The following is a 17,027-nucleotide window of genomic DNA, read 5'->3' on the forward strand; positions in this document are numbered from 1 at the left end:
AAGAATGCTCTGATTGGTGCGACATCGAAAAATAGTACAATCTGATTGGTTTGTGATACACTAATTAATTGCGCCAATCAGATTGCTTTGTGATACACCAAGAGAACCCGACTCGTTTATTTTTAATTCTTGAGAGTGAATTTTTTGTCAAAAAAAAAACCTCAGGCGATTAAGTGCGGTTACCATGGCAACGACACACCTGCCAATCCAAATATGGCTGTTTGTGCTCATCCCCCCAGGTAACCTACCTCCACACAATAAAAGGTTCTCGTGAGCAAACTCGTGAATGCAGTAGATAGGCTTCCAGCTGTGGAAGTATATGTTTTGTTAGCAAGTGACACATACAGGTAGAGGTGCTGGAACGGACGGCTGAAAAGTGTCTTAAAAGGATCTGTTTTTAGAGTATTTGTGTTACTTTGCGTATTCCTATTCGCAGGACACCCATGATAAGAAGCTGTTGAGTGTTGCGCATTCGTTCGTTCTAGTTTTGTTTGCTATGTTTGATTCTTGTGCAGTAAATGGCTTGAACCCGGGGGTAACATGTGAAGGTGTAGTCTGATCGTCCGGGTGAGTGTAGTCCTGAGAAGGACTGTTGTCGGTGGTAGTGACTGACGTTTCGACAACCTGTGCGGAAGTCATCATCAGAGTCAAGTGAATGATTGTTGTAAGTAGAATGTTCTTATTCCAGTTCGTGTGAAATGATCGGTTGGTTTTGCTGTGATATTATTGGCGGTAAGACTCAAGTGACGTAAGTCGGTCGTGATTGGTCTGTTTCGATCTGTTGGTAAAGTTAGGTCGTTCTTTTTCGGTCGTTTGTGATGTTTATGTCGTGAATGAGTCGTTTGTATGGAGCGGGTAGTTGTTGACATCTGTTTAGGGGAGTCTGTTCTAAGTTAGTAAACCAGCTTTCCAGAGTCAGTCGTTGAAAATAGTCAGTGCTGTAGGTTAGGCATTGCGCAGAGTCCCAGTCAATGTTGTGGTTGGTAAGTCGATGGTGTTCAGCAATGTGATTGCTGACATCACCTTTCCTCGTCGCCCGTCTTTGTTCAGTCAGTCTTGTTGTGAGGTTTCTGCCAGTCTCACCGATGTAGGAGGCTTGGCAGTCGGAACAATAATTTATCTTATAAATCGTTCCCTGTCTGTTCCTCGGCTCGTCTTTGTCTTTAACGTTGGTTAGTAACTGACGTAGTGTGGTGATGGGTTTGTGGGCGACGCGGATATTGAAGGGTAGTAAGATGCGCGAGATGTTTTCAGACATGCCTTTTATGTACGGTATGGTTGCTGTGGTCGAAGGGGTTGCGGTGTCGTTTGTTTCGGTAGTGGTAGTGGGTCGGTGAGTGTTTCGTCGGATGAAGTCGTTGTTGTAGTTGTTCGTAAAAACACGGTAAAGGTATTTGTTCTCGTCGGATAAGCTGTCTGTCGAGTCGCATACTAGTTGTGTGCGTCGTGTTAGAGTTCTGATAGTTGTGGCTTTGTGTGATGTAGGGTTGTAGGATGACTCGTCTAGTAATCTGTCGGTGTGTGTCGGTTTCCTGTAAACTGTCGTCTGTAATGAGTTGTCGTTGTGGATTGCCAGGCAGTCTAGAAAAGGAAGTTTGCCATTTTTTTCGACTTCTCTGGTAAACTGTATGTCAGTGTTTTGTTCGTTAAAGTTGTGGTGGAATGCGTTTATTTCGTCGCGTCCAACGGCGGTGAATGTGTCGTCAACGTAACGTGACCAAAGCGGTATCGTTTGTCGGCAAGTCGAAAGAGGGCGTTCCTCGATGTTCTGCATCACAATTTTTGCTATAACAACAGAAACTGGAGATCCCATAGCAGTGCCGTGTAACTGTTTGTAGTGTTTACCGTTGTACTGAAAGTAAGTAGACGTTAGGCAAATGTTTAGCAAGTCCATGATGTCGTCTGTCGGTAGCGGTAGTGGGTCGGGAGATTGTCGGATTGCAGTCTCAGTGGATTGTAAAGCCAATTGAAGTGGAATACTTGTGAACAGTGATTTCACATCAAATGACACTAGTTAGCGTTAATGAAGTCTTCAGTGGATTGTGGTTTATGTCTGGATTTGTCAGTTAGCGGTTGTAGTATTGTCGTCAGGTACTTGGATAGTTGGTATGTGGGAGAGCCACAGAAAGAAACAATAGGTCGCATCGGGAAAACAGGTTTGTGTAGCTCCGGCAAACCGTAGAGTTTCGGTGGCTGTGGTACCGAGCACCTCAGTCGATAGTACCGTTGGGTGTCAAAGGCGTTCGTTTTCTTGAGTGTCAGTAGTTTACTGTTGAGTTTACGTTGAAGTGCAGGAGTTGGGTCACGTTTGAGTTCTCCGTAGGTTCGTTTGTCGTTAACTAGTGTGTCCATTTTGTCGAGATAGTCAGTTTTGTCCATAACAACAGTAACTCGTCCTTTGTCGGCTGGTAGGATGACTATGTTCTCGTCGTTTCTCAGTCGTTTCAGTGCGCGTTGTTCGTCTCTAGTCAAGTTGCTGTCATTTAGTGACGTTGATTGTATAGTGGAGGCAATTCTGCTTCTGATGTTATCCATGGTCGGCTCAGATAGCTCTCGTTGCTGAGACAGGGCCGCCTCAACACTAGATACAATAGCCTCGGTCGCCATGCGTTTAGGTGTTACTGAGTGTTTTAGTCCGTTTGATAGTATCTGAGTTTCAGTCTTGTCTAAGGAACGAGAAGAAATGTTACTTACTTGATTCTTGTCTTGTACAAGTGTTACCTTTCCGGGAAGGGGACTAAAGGGATGCTCGTCGAAAATTTTGAAATTTATTCCTGAACCATACAGGGCGTTACCCATCCACAGATTTTTGCCTTACTGTGTATCAGTTCTTCATTTCCGAGTGGCTGTAGAATCCGTGTTCCTTAGTGCCAACCGATTTTCGAGTCTCCTCGATCAACTGTGACTGCGTAGGAAAATGAAATTAAAGTTTTATTTTCGTTTTTCTTCACGCTGTAAAAAGCCGAAATCGAACTTTCAACTTCGTTTTTCAATTTTCTCCGCTTGGAAGGAAATGGAATTCAAATTCACTTTATGCTCTCCGCTTCTCTATTTTCCAGAGCTCTTACAAAAAACCCGATCAACTCTTAGAAAAAACGGATATTAACATTCTTTTTCGTTTTTCGCTTTCGTGTGGAATTTGGGAGACGCATTACAAGTCGTTTTTCGTTTCCGGTTTGTGGCATTGAAACTGACAATGGATAATTTGGCGGGAATATTAGAGAAAATGTCGTGAAATTCAGTATGAAGTTTTTTGTCCTCGTTTGTTAGACATTTGACAATTTTAGCAGAAAATTGATGATTTATCAAGTTACTATTATTAACAATAAACAAAAAGTTCCTATAAACACAACATCCAGTTACATTTTTTAAATTCAAACTTTATATGTTGTTAACCCAACTGATCTAACACTTTCATCAAGAACCTAAAATCAACGTTGAATGAACAGTTACATCTTCGGGTTGAAGGTGACTACAAAGTATGTCATCCCAAACTCTAATCATAAGAAAACTAAGTCAACACGTTAGATAAAATAAATATAATAATAATAATAATCTTTATTTAACGCGGGAAGAAACACTTAACTGAAAAGCTAGTTTACAGGTTTTCCACCTAACAACTGAAACAAATAATTCAAATTGAAAGTAACATTATTAAGAATCCCAACTGGCCGAAGGCAAACCAGTTGGCTATTTACAAGCATGGCGGAGGATTTGAACTCGGAGCTACCGTGAAACAAATCCAGGTAGTGGTCAGGGCGGGACTCGAACCCGGGAGGGGCGGATTTGCGAGTCCGACACGCTGACCACTCGGCCACACTGCCTTCTCTGGATATGTTCAGAAACGAAAACTTTCTAACACAAGTAACTTTCTCAAGATGACATTGTGATTAACTCTTTCTACTGAGCCATTTTTTCCCAATACATCTTTGATCACCGTATAGCAACAAAATATTTCATTTTTGCGACTGCTTCCTTTCTTATTCTAGACAAGAAACTCAACTTATGTGACAATCTCGCAAGAGGAGCTTCTGAAAGTACTACCGAAACATCACAGTTTTTAAACCGTTTTGAAATTGTTGCGACTGAACTAAATCTTAACGTCTTTGACGACTTGTTGATTATTGTAAGAAAGTTGAAAATTTTCTAACGTAAGTAACTTCATTCTAAGATGACATCGTCATGAACTCCTTCAATTGAACCGATCATTTTTCTAATACATCTTTGAACACCGTTAAGCGACTAAATTTTTCGGTTTTGTCACTGTCTCCTCGCTTATTCTGGACAAGAAACTTAACTAAAGTCACAATTTCACAAGAGCATCTGAAAGTACTACCTCAATGATAACATTTTGTGATAAGACTTGAATTATCTTGCTGAATTTTTTTCTGTCACTTAGGGCGTTGTTTAAAATGCGAGTTCTGCAGGATGTTGGTGTTTCAGTTATTCAAATTTGTTTATGTGTCCAGGTTTCAGTGTTACAGCTTTGAACAAAACCTGACTGTTTTAAACATATGCCCTTGTATACAGGTATGCCATCAACATGTACTCCTTGTAAGGAATATAATAGATTAGATGCATGGTTTATAATGTAGTTGTACCAGCTATAGGTGATACATGAACTTGTGAAGCTGTGACAATCATACTGTATCAAACAGCCTTGTCAAAGTAGACTTTGTAACCATATTAGGTAGCAAAGAACAGCTGGCCTTGTGGACTGGAATGACTATCAGATGTGCATGGTATTTGATACCCTTGGTTATCCATCTCCCATAGTGAGTACAGTTCGGATTTGCATGAATCCACTAACCAGAATTAATCAATGGCACCAAGAGAGGTACATGTGCTGTAATGAAAAAAAGAAAAAAGTGCTTACTTCAAAGGGACCCCCATTAAATAGAGGGGGGATTTTGAAATTCCTGGGAAGAAATGTGCTCGTTACGCAGAAAATAACAGTCGTGAAAGGAATTTTGAAGACATTATTGATTTGCACTGACCCATAACTGTGATTGGTCAAAATGATTGTCTGAATTAAGACTATTTTTTCTTTGTTGACATCATTAACACAGTCAAAAAACCCAAGTATTAGTAAGTTTAAATTATTTTTCACTAAACTGCTGGTCAGAGCTAGTGTAGCAATTAGCAAGTATTAGTAAGTTTAAATAATTTTTTATCAAACTGCTGGTTAGAGAGGTAGTGTAGCAATTACCGGTAGCATTCTGCCTTATAGAGAGATATCACAAAAAATTAATTATGGTCTTCAGTGTGTTTCCAGAAATTGTAAAACTTTAGAATGTTGCTGGCAATAAAAGTCTATCTACGGACTTCAAATTTTTATTAGACTAAGTGCTTTATCAAGGGTAACCACGAGAGCTATTTGTTATAATTTTTTTTTTAACAACAACAAACATATGAAACATATGAGTGAACTGCGGTTATGAGACGTATATAAGAACGATCCTTCGCAGTAAAGCACTATTTGAGCAATAGTGGAAATCAGACCTGAAAAAAATTTCAGGCCTGTGCGGGATTCGAACCACTGACCTCTGCGATACTAGTGCAGCGCTCTACCAATTGAGCTAACAAGCCAACTGAGAGCAGGCCATCAAATTAATTCGATATAAACCCGTAGATGATAAATCGAACAACAACAAACATATGAAACATATGAGTGAACTGCGGTTATGAGACGTATATAAGAACGATCCTTCGCAGTAAAGCACTATTTGAGCAATAGTGGAAATCAGACCTGAAAAAAAAAAATTTCAGGCCTGTACGGGATTCGAACCACTGACCTCTGCGATACTAGTGCAGCGCTCTACCAATTGAGCTAACAAGCCAACTGAGAGCAGGCCATCAAATTAATTCGATATAAACCCGTAGATTCACTCATATGTTTCATATGTTTGTTGTTGTTCGATTTATCATCTACGGGTTTATATCGAATTAATTTGATGGCCTGCTCTCAGTTGGCTTGTTAGCTCAATTGGTAGAGCGCTGCACTAGTATCGCAGAGGTCAGTGGTTCGAATCCCGTACAGGCCTGAAATTTTTTTCAGGTCTGATTTCCACTATTGCTCAAATAGTGCTTTACTGCGAAGGATCGTTCTTATATACATATATTTTTTTTTTATCGGTTCTGCTGTTCGTCTTTGTTATTTGTAACTAGTGTAAATAGTTCTCGCCTCGATAGTTCAGTTCTGTATTTATTAGTATTTCTTCGTGCTGTCAAAATGTTAATTTAGTTTGTCAGCGTTGTTTTATGTAATCGCCTTTGTGTATTATGTAGCCTTCTTTAGTCTATTGTTGTAGCCTTTATCCGTTATATAACGACGGTCGTAGTTTGTAATTTTCATTCAGCCGTTGTTATTCCGGAGTACCGTACAGATCTTGTAAGCAGTTACACTTTCGTTTGTATTTTCCTGTGTTTTTTCGTATTCATTTCGTTATATTTTAGTTTCCTTGGGTTTAAGTTCGCATTGTTAATTCTGTATTTCTGTGTTATGTATAAGTGAACGTTGAGATTAAGGGAACGCATTCAAACTGTGACGGAGTGTCAGTTACATCAAGGTTACCAATAGTAATATTCTTCACAAAGCTGTGAAGGACATATAAATTTGGCTTATGAACACTGTGCTATGACCCAAGTGTACCTGCAGATTTTACAAGATGTGGTATATTTGTATAAATGTGATCTATCAGAGTATGGTAGTTTGTAGTATACTGGTTAATCAACTGTGTATATCCTCTTTCTTCCATTAGACATTTTGTAAGAGCCTTTTGTTCTGTAGTCTATTCCATTAGATTCACATTGGAATCGCCTAGGAGCACAACAGGAATGCTGCAGTATGTTAATTTCGAGCTATGAAGGTGATTTAGGGCATCAATCAAGTTTGACAAATTTACATATGTTTCAGAATGGTAGATACCGATCACATGAACATTTAGAATTGGATCACTAGGAACCATAACGGTAATTTCCACATTATAAAAGTTAAACTTTTGTGGAACTTCTGCACAATTCAAGTCATTCTTAATGTGAACAGCAGTTCCATAGCAAGTTCTTTTTGTAGATTGATTGAAGTCATTCCTGTAAAGGGAAAATTCACGAAGCTGATATGTGTCACCTCTATCTGACAAGCAAAGCTTTGTTTCAGCAAAAATGTTGATATCAGCTTTTTGAATGTTGTAATCACTTCGTATATCATCTATGTAAAGGTGGAGAGATCTAACTTTCTGAAACAAATTTGTTTTTGTTTTGGGTGAACCCACAGTCTGTAATACTGCTAATGGCGCAAGGGTAGCTTCTGTTCATAGTCTGCTCATTTCATTTTTAACTTTCTCACTAACCTTGATTTTATTTTCATTCAAATTAAGAATGTGCAATGCAGAGCTATTTCTTACTCGGCTCAAACCAACATGATGCATGTACGTGCTCCCTTACTGACACTGGAAAATCAACAACTGCTTCATCCAATGTATCACCTTGACAACGATAAATTGTCTTCAAGCAGCAGCGGGTCTAAGTGGAAATTGTCGTCGAAGAATGTACACTGGAACTTTTTTATTGATTCGAAATTGTCTTGTCACTTCAAAAATTGGTGTCCAGTCTTTACTGTTTGTTTTGTACATATGCGTATTTTCCGTCAGCTGCTTTCTGCTTATGTCATAGTTTGGGAATGATACCCAAATAATACTTGGTCTATTTGAGTTCTCAAGTCTGTAGTCTATTTTTGTATAACACATTCTGCACCATTAGTGAGCCCATCAGTCACATCAATATTAGTTGTCAGGTCATATTTTGCCGAAGTCGCTACTGACACTACTGAATATAAAACCCACTGTCTTTGTTGGATCATCTGGAATTTTATTTGTTTCCTCAGGCCATCCGATATATCCCCAACTATCATGTCAACAGCCGTGACTTCACCCTTTTCATTTTTAGAAAAAGTATACAGGGCATTGTTGTGAGCATGCGCTGGTGCATTTGTAGTAAATAAATGTGTTATGTTAAAAGGGTCATTATCTTCTTCAGGTCTTATGTTCAGAAATCTTTGTTTCAGAAGGGCTATATCATTTCTAGAGTGCTTTCCCACTCTGAAACGATTGACCAGCTCAGCGAATTCTTTGTCATCTTTTTTTCTCATTATTTCTGTTAATTCCAAAAAAGTGACGTATTCTGCACAAATGTTACTTGCTAAAGCATCATATCCAGTTTGAGAATTTTCAAAGATCCACTTGTCAAAAACTGGTTTTAACTGGAAAAGATCACCAACAGTTATCAAGCTTATCCCACCAAATGGCTCTTTATTTCCCTTTATTTGTTGTAATCTTAAATTAAAAAAGTTGAACATGCCACTTCCTACCACAGATATTTCATCAATGAATGACTTTTAGTTTCTTTAGTTGCGTTTTAGTGGTATTTAGTCTGTCACTGTCCAGTGTGCAATATTTAAAACCCCTATTGGCTGGTATCTTAAAGGTAGCAATGTATTCCCTTTTATGTTGAATGCTGCTTTACCAGTAGGGGCTGATTTGACAACTTTCACATCATCTGGATTTTCCCCTGTAACACTATTCAGATATCTGATCAGTGCTTCATACAAAGCGTTTGTAACAGTGCTTTTACCAACTCCAGCTCCCCCACTTAAGAACAACCTGAAAGGGTCATCTTTAGTTTTGATTGAACGTAAGACATGATAAAAAAAACTGTCGTTGTTTTTCATTCAGTGAGCGCACAAGTGTATAATAATCATAATCAGACATATGATTTATAACAAGTTCATCTTCATCATTAGTTCTAGGGAAAATACCAATATCATCAAGCAAATCATACTGCTTCTGTTGCTTGTTTTTGCCAGGATCAAAGCAACCAAATAATTCACTAGTATTATTTTTATTAGCCTAGTCGTGGCTATTGATATGTTCTGTGTTTGGAGCAACATCGTCAAAGTTGTCATATTTTGCATTATTCACATCATTCATTGCTTTATCTACTATTTCTGAATGGTATTCATACTGGCACCTGTTGGTGAGAATCTCATCTTTAATCTGTTCAAATTGTTCTTGGTAAGTTTGACAATTGTCTATAACGTCAGTGTTTTCATTTCGCCATGATGTATAGCATGAGCTGCTCTCTGTAATGGTTTTCAGGCTTCTTATCTTTATGGTACCTGACAGATCGGATGATTTTAGGTTTCTTTTGTCTTACTAGTTTCATATCCCCTTTAAGCAGGTATTCATTTGGTTCACATTCATGCTCAGTGGCATCAGGACCACTAGGGTCATCAACGGTGTCATCATCAAAATTAGTTTCTGGAACAAATTAAGTCATCAGGACCCCTTACTAATAGCTCAGTACTACTGTGAGCATGTTCATCTTTAATATAGTTAAACCAGGCAACAAAGCCTGCTAGGCACAACTTTTCTAATTGTCTTGGTCTCCTTTGATAGCGTTTAATGACGTTGTTTCACTCTATGTCAGCTGAATTGTCAGGCAACTCCTTCGGCTTATCTAGCTTTTTTAACAAGAATGTCCTTTCATCTGGAGACGAGGTGCTGATAAACTGAAAATCACGGGTGGATCTTCTCATTGGCATTTGTAATACACGATACACAGCCTCTTGAGCACTTATTTCAACTGCATTTAGGAATTTATTTCCGATATGCCTAATTCTGTTTGTGATATCTTTATTACCAGATTTGGCATCATCAGTTGCTTTTTCTAGAAGTTTGCTCATACCTCTTTGACCTTTTGTAATGTAAGATAGTATGTATGTGGCACATGCATAAGGATCCAGTACATATTGGATATCCATGTTTGCTTGCCAGGGTTTGAGTAAAACATTATTATAACTGTTGATCCTTAGTTCTGATGGTGTCCTTTTAAAAAATAGTGCGGTACGTTTTAATGTATGTCTTATAGCTGAGACGTAACTTTCTTCAGTTAATTGCAATTTGTTGAGAAAATCTTCAAATATAATGTCTTCACCATATTACATGCTGTCAAGCACCTCTTTCATTTTTTCAGAATTTTCTTTTATCTTTTTCTGCTTCTGTTCATCAAGGTAGGAGTTTTCAAGAGATGTTAGAATCATTGTCCTTGGCATTGGTGGTAATGGAAAGTTAAATCTACAAATCTTATGCCCTGCCGTCTTACATGTCTTGGCATGCCTGTGCATTTGTAAATTCACAAGCTCTTCCATTTCACTTAAAATGTTTGGTTCTTGGCAAGTGACATACTTATCAACAAAGGTTACAGTTTCTTCATTAGGACTTTTTTCATATTATGGTGCATCCTTTACCCAAAATAAACCACGAATATGTGGGATTCCTCTCTGTTGAAATTCATCTCTGTAGAAATAATCAGCTATTTCTCCTTTAGGCATTACACTGCTCTTTGCGACATCATGGATGAATAATTGAACCATGTGTTCAAAATTTCACACACAAGTTACAGGGTCTTTTTGTATAAGATTTGATTTTTGTTCCTATGTCATTTGTTTGATCTCATTATCAGTGTACTCTTTTTTCTCTACAATTCTACCTAAAGTTTTAAGAAGATGAGTCCACCTTGTTTCAGCAGCTGAGAAAGAGCAACTGAAATCATATGGCGTTCCATCACTGCCAAAATTCAAACTTAGCCCTTTATCCACGCAAATGAAACATTCGACCCTCCACTACAACATTCACTTCAGGCGTTTAAAATACACTCACAACATTCAAACATGCACTCCAAACATTCAATCAATCAATTGAAACATTCAAAGCAGGCATGCAAAATCCACTTAGAACATTTGGACATGCAATTTAAACAAGCGGTTATTCAATTCCAACTTTCATGTCGGACATTCGACTTTCAATTCCACAGTCCATTCAAACATTCGATTATTCAATCTGAACATTCAATACGAATATTCAATCCAAACATTCAATTCGAACACTCGATTCAAACATTGGATTATTCAATTCAAACACTCAAATCGAACGTTCAGTCTAAACATCCAATTCCAACATTCAGTCCAAACATTCAATTCAAACAGGTTTGTCAGCTATACAGCTGTTACGTGTCCCCCTCTATAAATAAAGTCCATACTTACTTACTTACTAAACATTCAACATAGTCCCCAGGATCTCTCTTTCTTTTCTTACACACAAGCTTCATCACAGCAGTCCTGTTTCCTGTTTTCAAGATGGCTTCCAGAATGACATTTCAGTCGTAGTTAATAAAACCCGGAACGACCCACAACGACCCAAAACGACCCACAATGACCCACAACGATCTTCAAACGACCGAGGACAATCTCAAAACGACCCACAACGATCTCAAAACAAAAGTTTAAGTTTAAGTTTAGTTTAGTTTAATTTATTTCGCCACAGGAATGGCAGGAGAAAGGAACAGAACTTTCGTTCCAATTGACACCTAACCCCTTTTTTACCCACCCATCCCACCCCGAGGAGGACATCCATCACACAGTAATCTCGTGTGTGGGAAATTAGCGTCTCCTACCCCAACCCTGCAGGAGACGGGACCTCCAATTATCGTCCCTATCCGAGAAGACTAGAAAGTCTAACCATTTGCAGATATTATTAGAAAGGCAACACTTTCTTCTCAGTTAATTAAAAACCCTGAGTGTTAGTCCGACCCGAACTCACGACCTCCCGCACAACAGTCCGGCGCTCTACCAATTGAGCTAGCCGGGAGGCGGTTGAAAAAGAAACCAAAAAGAAAAAAAAAATAAAACACAACGACTCACAACTACTCAGATTACATTTGATAGTACGGCAACACATTCATAGGGTTGTCAAAAACAGGACAGAATAAATGAGTAAATGCAGCTTTTCACGAAAAAGAATCTCCATTCGGAGAAACATTTGTAAGTCCGATCGATGTCTCTTCGGCCGGCCATCGAATAAAGATATTATAAGTCACATGAAAAGTTTCATCAGCTTTGCTCTCCGTAAACATCCATATACATTCGTGCGGCGACGCACTTTACTTTCTTGTCGATTTCTTCGCTAGCGAAGCGAACTGGGATTGCAGTATTATATATGAAAATGACCATCAAGACAGCAGAGATCTCATGTACATATCTACCACGAGTTCCACTATACGTAATTGTTTCCCTTTACAGGCAAAGACCTCATGTATATCAAAGGTAATATTCCAAACCCCTGCACTAGTTTAGACGTTTTCAATGTTAATGCTCTTTCATTATCAAAGAAGCTTAACTCCTCTCACATGTTCAATTAATTTATTAGGTATTAATTTGTCAATTAATTTATATATATACATATATATATATATTCATTTTCAGTTTTTATTGTACATAGATTATCTTCTAGTATAGTCTTCACTGCTTTAGGAGTATTTGATTAAAGATTAAAGATTAAAGTACATACCCACCACGAGTCCTCTGTACGTAATTGAGTGGCACGTCGACGTTATTTAATAGTGCATTGAATAATTAAACGTGTTTTACGTATTTGGGCACTCGTGGTGGGTATAAATATGAGACCTTTTCAATCAAGACTCTCTTCATTTCATAACACGAAATAAAAGCATAGAACACCACATGGTAATCCTTTAATTTACTCCATGAATTAACATATTCAAACATGATCTTACTGAATTAATAAAAAAATTCTACCTCTGAAAATCGATAGAAAACGATGCAGAATTCTGAATGTTTCACTATCGAAGAGAACAAGCTTAATGTTACTACCAAAAGAGGAGAAGTTCACGGACTTCGACTCAGAACATTTAATACGGCGCAAGTGTCTCTTCTGGTTGCCATCAATATCAATCAATACTAACAACTTGAAAACGATAACCTAGCATGTCTCTAAATGTATTTCGTTATCGAAGAGAAAAAGCATAATGTTATTACCAGAAAAGGTGAAGTTCATTGACTTCGACTCTGAACATTAAGGCACAAGTGTCACTTCCGATTTAGAACCACAGTAGCAATAAAACATATGTCTGAATGCATTTTAAACGGCACCAGATACCATCACTGTTCTTCGTCATATTCTACTTTTAACCATTTTGCTTCCAGGTTCTCGCGGCTGCCATCAGGTAAGAACTTCAGTGTTTTACTTTGCACGGTTACAGCAGAAAATTTAGAGTTCAGAAAAAATTCTTTAAGGCACTTTGTTAGGAAATGGAGATACACATTCCCCGTATACTTCACAAGCTTTCCTGACTTGTCCGTTCGTTCACGTACTCCAACCGTCTTCACCAAGATAATATCAGCCTGTTGAAATGCGACTCTGCATTGTTCACAGCTCTGCACACTTTTTGGACAACGTTTGTTGTCCAGTCTGCTAACATGTACGAACTGCTTCCTAGAAATTCTGTCTGGATCCAGTAGTTCCAGGTTCCGAGTGTCCTTCTTCGGTTGTACCTAACAAATGAAACAAATGAAGGAAAAGAAAAGAAATTGAGAGAAATGGTGAGATATTCGATTATATGTGACTCTGTAACATTATTAAGATTGTGTGTTCACCGACAGTATTTTGTAATTAATTATAAGGAATGTGTTCAGGGAGGGTGACCAAAACCATTCTTAAAGTTAAGGGATGATGTACTTTTTAATAAGTTATGTTTGTACAACGAAATATGGTACATCCTTCACTGAAACACGTTGGATTTTTCTCCAGTTTTAACAACCTGTATAAATAAGGTAACTCATCACAGAGTCACACTTTAACTTATCTTTGAATACTCCGACATTTGTTTCACTTATGTTTTGCTCTTTGTACCTACTTACTTTCCATTCAGCTTCTTTGCCGACTTGAGAAATGACCAGCGGTGAAACAGCTACCTTCTTGCAAGCTGGTAGTGTTGTGCGCTCGCTAAATTGTTCTGGTTCCGGTAACTGCGCTCGTCTTTTTTCGGAAGGTGGAATTACTTTCAGACCAGCAGACTTCTGCTTGGCGTATGTATCGTAAGAGCATGCAACAAACCCTCTAAACGCTTCCATATGTTGTGCCTGCGTTGCCGGGCCAATTCTGTTCCACTTTACGCATCGACTTGAAAATGGTTATAGCCGGGAGCAAGACGGTACTTCCTGAGGCCTTGCCATCTCTTCTTCCAAGTAAAACTCCTCTGCCTATGTGAACAACTGGGCAGTAACGGCTGCGAACTCTTTGGGGACGTCCTCCTCGGTCGTTCTCTTCTTCTGAAGCTTGCGTTTTAATTCGAGGCCGTTCGTGTAAAATCTGCATTCAATGCTGAGATTTTCTCTTGCAGAAAGAACGAGGCAATCTTTGAACAGCTTAGATCTGTTGCATTTGAACCAATGGTGGAAACCTGGGGCTATTTCTTCCCATACCGGCTTCAAGCTTTCCAGTTTCGGATCAAAATCGTCCTCTGCGTCTGCTAAACCATTCTGTAAAAGAACGGGATCTTGCGTCCGTTATATATCAGACATCACCCTTCACTGGGAACGCTGGGAACACCGAAGAGTTTTGAGCTGGTGGACATCACGCTCTTGCACGCGTTGAGTGCACCAAAGCCTTTTAGCTTCGTTGAAAACGTCACATAGTCCTTAAGATAGGGCTTTATCTAAGTCATGGCCGATCTTTCTAATTTTGAGCAGCTCTGGCTTCTAAATTGACAATCTCGCCTGCAAATCTTCGATAGCATTCTCTGGTCTTACGAAAATGCCAAAAGCTTGGCCCAGGGAACCCTGGATTTTTGTCCTTTAAATCGATTAGGGCTTCGTTTGTGTACGTCGTGTCAGTGAGCCAGAGCCCTTCGACAAGTTCAAATGTAGTGTCTACTCGGAATACCGAATTCCCATTTACGCAGAAGCGGTACAAGTCATTGATCATGTTGGAGAGACTGTTGAAAGTAACATCTTTCTTTCTTGAATGTTACACTTTCGAGGAAAGGAACCGATTGTAGGGAGGAAATCATCTCCTCTGCTTCACTTTTGAATTGTTTCTTGCTACTGGAGCTATTAGAAGGTTCTTTTTTTATAACAGCTTTCTATCGTCAGTTAACTTGGGAACAGGTATAGCTTCACAAACCGTACTTGCTCTAGCTCTGGCAATGGAGTTATAAACTTGGTCCGTTGATAATCCCTTACCGATCAGATTACGTGTTACGTGCACGAATGACCAACAAATGTCCGCTAACAAAGCATATATGAAAATAGACTCCCGAGTACGATATATGGCACGCAACAAAAATGTAACAACAAGCAGTTACCCATTTTAACTATTATTTAATTAGTTTTACAGTGTCTAATTTACTTAGGTTAAAGATTAAGTTAAGCAGTTCATAAAGCAGGCTTACAATCCTTCATGCCGTGTAAGTGTTCGTCGTCTTGATCAACTTCCAATTCCAACATCCACTGACTGAAGACTACAGCGCTTGGCTTTCTTGATTCATGGCTTTCTTCCCGTGTACACAAATTCTTCCAGAGGACTTCATAGTGAACTCTGTATTCTTTATCTTCTTCCCTTCTCGGCTATCGTCTTTTTCATCTCTTTCTTCTCTCCGGATATCGCAAGGTCAAAACGTCATAGCCTTGTCACATCATAGCTTCCAAAAGCTCAGTCAGCAAGCCACGAGGGTAAGCCCTCGGGCAAATCCCTTTTGTACTTCTCATAAGCCAGCTTTTATTCATTTACTTTCGTTATCTAGAATGTTCTAGTACTATTTATAGCGTATTACAAGTTGTACTATTTTTGGAGACTGCTGAGTCATATGAAAGAAGTTTCTGGAATATTACAGATTATAGATAATTCTGGAAAAGTCTGGGATTGCGTGACAGATTCAGTAAAAATAATTCGATCCTCATAACAATCGATCTTTGAGAAAAGACTGGGATCTTTCCTGTAGTATTGCCCACTGGTTGGTTTGGTAGCATTCCCGTGCCGAGGAAGGTCGAAGCGTTGATCCGCCCCATCTGCCCATTTATACGTGACAACATAAAAGGGCCTTCGTTCTTAATCAGCATAACCTTTAATTGTGGTGATAGCTCGGGAGAACTTAGGATTGCTCTGACTTGCGTGGTACTACCGTTTGAACTCATATATTTCGTTTGCTGGAACGATTTCTTTCCTGTAACCTTTAGAGTCGAGTACATTGACATACCATACGCCATTTCTATCTTTGTGGGACGTGCGCGACCCCTCCTCATTGTACATATAGAACTTTGTAACACTGCCTTTGGAAATATATGCTCCATTGTCATCCGCTTTGGCGGATGATATTGGAATTTCTCTCATATCCAAAATGAATATTTCATTTTCGCGGATTCTGGAGGATTTCTGTTTTAAGTTGAAATCTTCCGGATTTTGTAGAAGGATGTTGATCAGACTTCGGTGATCACCGTCTACACTATTTTCAGTATTTTCATTGTTCATTGTCGGCTTTGTTTCTTCTCTCTCGCTATTTAAAGATAGACTGTATATTCTATTTCAAAAACAGGTTTGATTATACCTTTTATCAATGGCACCCAACGAGCAGTTCGAGCCAAGAGCCTACGAGAAATATTTCTAGGCTCCTTGTAATGTTTAAAGACTATCGAAAGAGACGTTGTTATCACTTGGACAAATTTGATCTCTTCGGATATCTTCGCTAAAATATGAAGTTTTAAGAATTTTCCGCTGGTATTCCAGTAATTAGTTATGTTCAAATACTTTCACTTCTACTGTCGCACCTACTCGCTTGTTCTAATTATGCACAACTTGTGATTGGTTAGTCTCTGGTATTTATACCTTTGTGACCGTTGAATATTCACTAGCGATCCACGCGCAGTTTATACTTCAGCATATATCCCATCCTCCCACCCAGCTTACTGCAGCCTGTTGTTATTTTTGTCTATAGGCCGTAGGGATGCTTCTTACGAAAGCTTCCGCTGCTTCAAATGTGAAAATTACGGTCACTGGGCCAAAGACTGCCACTCTGCCTTATGGCCTGCAGGAGAACCACAACTCCTTACCAGGACCTTCCTACAACAAACCAACAGGAATTCACTCAAGCCAACCAGCTATCAGCTATTGAGGAAGACT

General features: G+C 39.0%; 2 pseudogenes; both read right to left on the reverse strand.

The window, feature by feature from the left end:
• Positions 1-7,505: 7,505 nt before the first annotated feature.
• Positions 7,506-10,170, reverse strand: LOC148718929 (uncharacterized; annotated as a pseudogene).
• Positions 10,171-13,012: 2,842 nt separating this feature from the next.
• Positions 13,013-16,379, reverse strand: LOC148718930 (uncharacterized; annotated as a pseudogene).
• Between the last annotated feature and the right edge of the window lie 648 nt (positions 16,380-17,027).

The sequence above is a fragment of the Stylophora pistillata genome, chromosome 12 (assembly GCF_964205215.1).
Source record: "Stylophora pistillata chromosome 12, jaStyPist1.2, whole genome shotgun sequence".
Classification (NCBI taxonomy): Eukaryota; Metazoa; Cnidaria; class Anthozoa; order Scleractinia; family Pocilloporidae; genus Stylophora; species Stylophora pistillata.